We start from the raw sequence: 6,987 nt of genomic DNA, 5'->3' as shown, positions 1-6,987 counted from the left end.
ATAGCTGCTGCTTATTACAATATACCACATCCCTCTTTTCCGAGATAAAGATACTACCTCTTAACTCCAATATTTTGTAACATAAATGCACCTTTTAAATCGTAGGAACATTAACAATATTATATTCTTGAGACATTAAGTAAAGCACACCTCAGATTGCTTGTCACTTGAGCAATGCAAATACACATCAGTGTAGTGTTTTGAAACAGATGAACACATGACAGATTAGATAAGACATGTCAAAATGAACATATGAAACATGACATATTTTCTCTCTTTTCCAACAAGACAGTTATCTAGCTTGTACAGAACAATGCAGGTACAGGATAGAGTGACTTTAAGTTTCCCAATCACTTAGTCTCTATACCTGGCAGGGCGTATTATTGCTCGGCCACTGCGTGTGTAACATGTGGGTGTGTTGTCCATACTTGCAGGACTAGAGTTTTGTGGGGTGTCATTTGCTGGTGGCTCCACTGGCTCTTGGGTGTGAACGGACAGTTCATCTGGGTCCATGGGTGTGTCCTTGAACAGACTTGGGTGTATTTTCCTCAGATGTCTCCTGTTCCTCCTGAGCACTTTACTATCTGGTGTTTGCACAGTGTAGGAGCGTGGTTCCTCTCGCCGATGAGTTACAACAGCTGGCTCCCAACCGCGCCTTGTTTGCATGTGCACAGTCTCGCCTGGGGTCAGAACAGGCAATGGTCTTGCGTGCTGATCATAGTGGCGTTTCCGCTTTGATTGCAACCCGCGCACTTTGTCGTGAATGTTCTGTGGGGTTGACTGCCTCAACACAGCACTGGTGCATGGCAGGGTGCTGCGGAGAACCCGTCCCATCAACATTTGTGCAGGTGACACACTAAGTCCTGTGACTGGAGTGTTCCTCAAAGACAACAGCACTAGATGTGGGTCTGTTCCAGTCCGTGCGGCTTTCTTAAGTGCATGTTTGACAGTCTTTATGGCTCGCTCCGCCATTCCATTTGAAGAAGGAAAACCGGGACTGGAAAAAGTTAGCTTTATCTCCCAAGATGCTGCAAACGATCTCATCTCGTGGCTGGCGAATGGAACATGATTGCTCACTATCTCTTTGGGAATTCCGTGTCTTGCGAAGACTGATTTCATCTTCTGAATCACAGAGTGTGCCGTTTTGTCAGGTAAGTTAAGAACTTCTGGATATTTCGATAAATAATCCACTAACAAAAGATATGGATGATCGTTCAGTTCGAAGATGTCTGCTCCGATTTTCATCCATGGCAGCTCTGGAATCTGGTGTGGAATAAGCGGTTCAGCCTGGTTCTTTGGCTGCATTTGCTGGCATTGTTCACACTTTTCAAGCATGGTCTCTATGTCGCGTGACATGCCAGGCCAGTACAGCACTCTTCTTGCTTTGGCTTTTGTGCGCTGCACGCCTTGGTGGGCAAGGTGCAGCTTCTCCAGGATCACACGCCTGAAGCTTTGGGGTATTACGATCTTGTCCCCGATCATAATAATGTCATCGTGGAAACTGATATCGTGTCTCATAGGCCAGTAGCTGTGGAGTGTTTTGTCTAAACTCTTCCTTCTGGGCGGCCATCCGTTGAAGTGTCTTTCGCGCACGGCTTGTAGTACGCTGTCTGCTGCCACTGCTTTTTTCAGGTCACACAGTGTTTTCTCGCTCAATGCTGCTGTGGCCTCCAGAGCATACACAACTCTTTCATCATTTGCGTTTTCACTCACGTTTCCGTCGTCACTGGTAGTTGTGGCACGTGAGAGTGCGTCGGCTATGAACATGTCTTTGCCGGGGGTGTACGTGACGGTGAGATCATATCTCTGTAGTTGTAGCAGCATTCCTTGTAGCCTCGCTGGTGCCTTGCATAGCGGTTTGCGCACTATCGCCTCCAGGGGTTTATGATCAGATTGCACTGTCACTGGTCTTCCATAGACATACTGGTGGAATCGTTTAGCGGCAAACACAATGGCTAGCAACTCTTTTTCTATTTGTACATACCTTTTTTCTGTGTCTGTGAGTGCTCGTGACGCGTAACACACAGGTTGCCCTTCTTGTAATAGGCATGCGCCCAGCCCATCTTTTGAAGAATCGGCCTGCAGTGTTAGTGGTTTCTTGTGGTCATAAAATCTCAACACTGGAGCTTGTGTGAGCGTCGACTTGAGCGTCTGTAACGCTACTGTGTGATGTGGCTGCCACTGCCACACTGTGTCCTTCTTGAGTAGCTGTCTCAAAGGTGCTGTGAGCGATGCTTCATTTTGGATGTACTGTGCCAAAAACTTCGTCATTCCCAGCAGACGCTGAAGGCTTTGTTTGTCTTCTGGAGTCGGCATGTCGACAATAGCTTTGATCTTTGAAACATCTGCTTTCTGCCCTGCTGCTGTGATGATATGGCCCATGTATTTCACTGTGTCAACTTTGAACTGAATTTTGTCCTTGTTAAACTTCACGTTAGCTGCTCTTGCTTTCTCCATGACCTTCTGCAGGATTTCATCGTGTTCGTGCTCTGATGTAGCTGCAATTATCATATCATCTGCAATGATAAATACACCAGGAATGTTGCAGAAAGTCTCACAATTCTTTTGTTGAAAGACCTCGCTGGCTGATTTGATCCCGAATGGGAGTCGGAGGAAGCGATATCGGCCCCAAGGTGTATTGAAGGTACAGAGCTTTGATGACGGCTCGTCCAGCTTGATCTGCCAGTATCCATCTTCTTCATCCAATATGGTGAAGATGGATTTTCCTGCTAGCTTGCTGCGAACGTCCTCGTGTGTGGGAATGGAGTAGTGCTGGCGTTTAACTGCTTGGTTCAGATCACAAGGGTCCAAGCACACCCTTAGTGTTCCGTTCTTCTTCTGTGTGGCGACAAGACTGTTGACCCAATCTGTAGGCTCATTGACAGGCATTATGACATCTCTGTTTTGTAAGTCCTGTAGCGTCTTCTTCAGCGCATCCATTATGGAGAGTGGCACGTTCCTGCATGCGTGAATCACAGGTGTTGCATTTGGGTCAATATGTATGTGGTGAAGTCCAGGGAACTCACCTAAGCCTGTGAACACATCAGCGTACATCTCCACAAGATCTTCCGAGGTAGAAGGTGGTTTAGCTGATTTCGGTACAGAGGATGTCATGGCAAGGGTCTCAACTCGTTGCACCAGATGGAGCTCTTCACAAGCTTGTCCACCTGGGATCGGTTTATCTGCATGGCTTGATACAAGAAAGTCAAACACAGCCTTGTGCTTCCGTGCTTCACACTCAAGAGACACCACACCATCTGCACGTATGCGGGCTCCACCAAAAGCTATGAGTACAGTCTTTGTGGGCTGTAACCGAGGCATATCTGGTAACTCGTCATAAACTGATCTGGGGAGCACATTTGCGTCCGCACCTGTGTCTAGCTTGAAGGTGAGTGGTACGTCTCCGATTGTCACACTTTCATGCCATTTGCCAGTCTTGTGCTTGTCGCTGGATACCATGCCGATGTATAGTGAATCGCCATCAGTTTCAATGTTGTTAATAGTTTTTGTTTTCTTGAAGTGTCTACTCTTCTCTGCGCTAGCTCTGCACACTTTTGAGAAGTGGTTATTTTTCCCACACTTGTGACATGTTGCCCCATAGGCTGGACACTGTCGGAATGCGTGTTTGTTGCCGCATTTGTGACAAACTGTTTGTTTGTCGTTGCTCAGTTTGTTTTTACTGTGTCCTGATTTAATGTATCCTGGCATTTTTCTTAATGCGTCCACTGACGTGTCTTGGGCTGCAGTTATTGACTGCATGGCCTGAATCTGTGACTTGGCCACTTCTGCTGATCTGCATATTTCTATCGTCTTGCGCAGTGTGAGGTCGCTGTCACGAAGCAATCTCTCTTTTAGTCTTGCGTCACTTATGCTGAACACCAATTTATCCCTGATCATGTCGTCCTCATTGATCCCAAATTCACAACTTTTACTTCTCTGACGGAGTTCCGTGACATATCTGTCCACTGTTATATCCGCCGACATTGGGTATGACCAGAACTTGTGGCGTTCAAAAACAACGTTCTTTCGTGGACTACAGTATTCCTTAAACGTTTTCAAAATGTCCGCCATTGTCAGTGCGTCTCCGGTCGGGGTCACTGTGAGCGTGTTGTACACTTCAAGCGCTTCTTTGCCGATAGTGTGGAGAAGAATGGCTATTTTAACCTTTTCATCCTTCTCCAACGCACCCGTAGCAGTCATATACAGTCCGAATCTTTGTTCCCATCTGCGCCAGGTCTCAGATAAATTGCCTGTGAGCAGTAGCGGTGATGGTGGCTTGAATTGCTCCATGCCGTTAGCAATGGCTACTGTTAGCTAATCTACGGCTAGCTTACTCACGTCGCGGTCCCTGTTCACACGGTCTTGCCGACTTCTGACACCATGTTGTAACTTTATGCAGTGTTGCTCCAACTGCCCGTGTAGCGTGGGTTGTGGTCAACAATAACTTTAGACCAAGCACAGAGGACTGAGACGAGGCTATGGTGGAGGTCCGGACTTTTACTCCATAAGCTCAGAACACATACAATAACACCATACCACCTACTGGTGGGAGGTAGTAATAGCTGCTGCTTATTACAATATACCACAGAGGGCAACGGCAGTGACGAGGGCGAAACAGGTCTGGAGGCCGACCGCGCAAAAGGCGATGATGACCAGCCAGCGGCCTAGAATGTGGCCGGCGATGCTGAGGCGGCAGTTGGGGACCTGAAGGCAGCGTGGCCCCCGCAGCACCAGGCGAGGCAGAAGCCGAGGCAGAGGCCGGACCAGGCGAGGCAGAAGCCGAGGCAGGACCAGACGAGGATGACGAGGCTGGACCAGACGAGGATGAAGACTCTGAGGGTGGACCAGACGAGGATGAAGACTCTGAGGGTGGACCAGACGAGGATGAAGACTTTGAGGGTGGACCAGACAGGGATGAAGACTCTGAGGGTGGACCAGACGAGGATGAAGACTCTGAGGGTGGACCAGACGAGGATGAAGACTCTGAGGGTGGACCAGACAAGAATGGCGCTGCAGGCGACGGGATGGAAGCCAGAGACGGTGGCGCCTCAGGTGACGGCGTGGAGGCCGCAGGTGGTGGCGCCGCAGGTGACGGCGTAGCTGAAGCTGAAGCTGGACCAGGTGAAGGCGAAGCTGAAGCCGATGCAGAGGCCGGGCGAGGCGAAGCTGAAGCAGAGGCCAGGCCAGGCGAAGTGGATGCTGCTGCTGCAGGCGATGATGAGGATGATGAAGCTGCTGCTGCATGCGATGATGAGGATGATGAAGCTGCTGCTGCAGGCGATGATGAGGATGATGAAGCTGCTGCGGCAGGCGATGATGAGGATGATGAAGCTGCTGCGGCAGGCAAGGATGAAGATGATGAAGCTGCTGCTGCGGCAGGCGAGGAGGAGGATGATGCTGGTGGTGGAGCAGCTGGTGGCTGGACGGGCTCCTCGGGCCCCCCAGTGGGCACCGGGGCCCCTGGCAAACACAGGGCAGAACCAGCAGGCACGGGGGCCTCTGGCACACACAGGAAAGAACCAGCAGGCGCGTGGGCCTCTGGCAGGGACAAAACAGAACCAGCAAGCACGGGGGCCTCTGGCACATACAGGGCAGAACCAGCAGGCGCGCAGGCCTCTGGCAGGGACAAAACACTGGGTCAACGACCCAGGACCATGACAGGCACTGCTGAGGTGTTATGGAGGCCCAGGATGCTTCGATAGCGGCCTTGAGCTCATCCAGAGTGTTGGGTCTTGTGTCTCTCAACTTTCTCTTCACAATATCCCACAGATTCTCTATGGGGTTCAGGTCAGGAGAGTTGGCAGGCCAATTGAGCACAGTAATACCATGCTCAGTAAACCATTTACCAGTGGTTTTGGCACTGTGAGCAGGTGCCAGGTCGTGCTGAAAAGTGAAATCTTCATCTCCATAAAGCTTTTCAGCAGATGGAAGCATGAAGTGCTCCAAAATCTCCTGATAGCTAGCTGCATGGACCCTGCCCTTGATAAAACACAGTGGACCAACACCAGCAGCTGACATCATCATCATCATCATCATCGTTTATTTGTATAGCACTTTAAGAACACACCAGGCAGACCAAAGTGCTGAACAACACAGATCAAAACAACAACCAAATTAAAAATACCATAAAATCATTACAAACAATAAAATAAATAAGAAGGTGTCAGTTTCCTACAGAGTTAAAAGCCAGGGAATAAAAATAGGTTTTCAATCTGGACTTAAAGACCTGCACTGATGACGCTTGTCTAATTTGGAGGGGAAGGTTATTCCAGAGCATCGGAGACGCAATTGAAAAGGCACGGTCTCCTCTGCATTTCAGCCGTGACTTAGGGACCGACAGCAGCAACTGCTCAGCTGAACGGAGCGAGCGAGGAGGAACATGTGGCTTCAGCAAGTCAGATAAGTACACAGGAGCCAGACCATTTAAAGATTTAAAAACCAATAAAAGGACCTTAAAACGAACCCTAAAATCAATGGGAAGCCAATGCAAGGAAGCCAGAACCGGAGTGATGTGATCGAATTTCCTACTACCGGTTAAAAATCGCGCCGCCGCGTTTTGCACTAACTGCAGGCGTGACAAGGTGCCCGACCCGACCCCTATTAAAAGGGAATTACAATAGTCCAGACGTGAGGTGATAAAAGCATGAATAAGAGTTTCCAAATTGGGTTTGGAAAGGAAAGGCTTAACCTTCGACAGGCGTCTGAGGTGATAAAAAGCTGATTTTACCACCCCACTTACATGACCTTCAAAAGTAAGCGCAGAATCAAGTTTAACACCAAGATTAGTGACTGAACTTTTCAGATGAGAGGTCAAATCACCAAAATCAACATCTGGAGAATCAGTAGAACGATGCGGGCCATATAAAATTGCTTCCGTTTTGCGACCATTAAAATTCAAAAAATTATTTGCCATCCATAATTTAATATCGCTAAGACAGTCAAGCAGTGATTGACATGGGGAGGTATCCAAATGACTAAAAGGTAAGT

The sequence above is a fragment of the Rhamphochromis sp. 'chilingali' genome (genome assembly GCF_963969265.1).
Source record: "Rhamphochromis sp. 'chilingali' genome assembly, chromosome: 9".
Lineage (NCBI taxonomy): Eukaryota > Metazoa > Chordata > Actinopteri > Cichliformes > Cichlidae > Rhamphochromis > Rhamphochromis sp. 'chilingali'.
This window is presented reverse-complemented; position numbering follows the sequence as displayed.